This window comes from Achroia grisella, unplaced genomic scaffold (genome assembly GCF_030625045.1).
Source record: "Achroia grisella isolate CSIRO2021 unplaced genomic scaffold, CSIRO_AGI_Agris_v1 utg5637, whole genome shotgun sequence".
Taxonomy (NCBI): Eukaryota; Metazoa; Arthropoda; class Insecta; order Lepidoptera; family Pyralidae; genus Achroia; species Achroia grisella.
This window is the reverse complement of record NW_026712944.1, coordinates 43,146-44,753: the sequence shown is the minus strand read 5'-3', so window position 1 is coordinate 44,753 and position 1,608 is coordinate 43,146.

Genomic DNA, 1,608 nt, shown 5'->3' with positions numbered 1-1,608 from the left:
CAGAGTCATCCTTCGCTCCTGTCTATTTATGCGTCTAATTAAAATGTAATACGGATTCATTGTATTATAGACATTGTAAGGGAACGCTTATACCTTTTGCGTATAGGTCGAATATCAGATGGTATACCAAAAATTAAGAACTCACAATTAGCTTTACCTTTATTAGGGTCATTTGATGATTTCCCAATATCAGATGACTGTGAATGAGATGAGGTTGACGTTGTGGCCTTGTCGTGAAGTTGTGGTCTTCTAGTTGTTTTAAATTCCTCTGTCAACATTAGAATGTCATGTAGGCGCTATTCATTACCGTTGTCTCCTTAATGTCTATTCGTTTATAATATTGTATTTAAGAAAGCAGTGCCATCACGGTTTGTAATGTGTATTCTTTATAAAATAACTGCCAAAATGATGCATTAAAAATCTACTAATTGAACCGTTAGGTGTGTAGATTCGACATTACTAAAGTAATCAGTCAAGCTCCTGCTAAAAGTGTAAAAGCTTTCTAATACCGTCGCTAGGCTTAGGAGCCTAGGACCTACCTTCTGTCCAAAAAAATGAGTACGTACGACGTACGCGATGACATTGTTACACACTCCAAGATTACGAGAATGACCGTTTCTTCATCCTTGACTTAGCAGGTTGTCCGCTACTCTCTCTATTATTACTTTAATATTCTCCCTATTCAGTTTATTCAGTTTTAACAGTCGTTTTAGTGGTCGTTGATTTATCATGGAAGTTTCCACTTAGGATTGTTCACACTCAATTTGTTCGTCGGTAACTTGTTTCCGGCGTCGTTACCAAACTTTTTGTCCACTGAATAATGACTAGATTATACAAGTATATATGTTTCATAGTATAATGTTCCCTCGATATCACCCGCGTTAAATTTCAATATAAAATATTGCTTGTGTGTTATTCTAATGCATAATCTATATTACTGTAAAGTTTTATCAAAATCTGTGAAGTAGTTTTTGGGTGAAAGAGTAACATACATTCATACTCACAAATATTCGCGTTTATAATATTATATATTAATTACTGTGCTAGAGATTTAGCGTACCCTTTCTGACTAACCACGTATAACCAGAGGTAGATCGTCAAAAGTCGTCTGCGTGGGTATTTCAGTCTTGCCAATTACAGCTACCAAGCAGCTTGTTTTGCAAGCTTTCGGTTGTAGGATGTACATAAGTCAGTAAATAGGATGTATCCTGTGTACTGACTTATGTACATGTCCATGTCCATGTGTCCTATCCTGTAGGATAGGACGTGATGTCCGTGGAGCTCCAATATATAGGCGATGGTTACTACTTACCATCAGGTGTGGTCTTTATTTTGTTTTATTCACCAAAGAATAAGTCAAAAAAATAAATTGACGCGCATAGCTTTTTGGGTTCGAGCTCATGCCGTTTCGCACCGTTAGTCGGGGTAATCAACTAATACGGCGCTCTGTGACTTACTGTTTGATATTGAAGAACTGTTGTTTGCAGGCGGCGATTGACTTGAGTTACATTTACTCTCTAAATTCACTAAACAATCCACTGTCCGGTCATCTAGAACAGGATAAGTTCCATATTATAAATTAACATACATATATACATATATAAATTA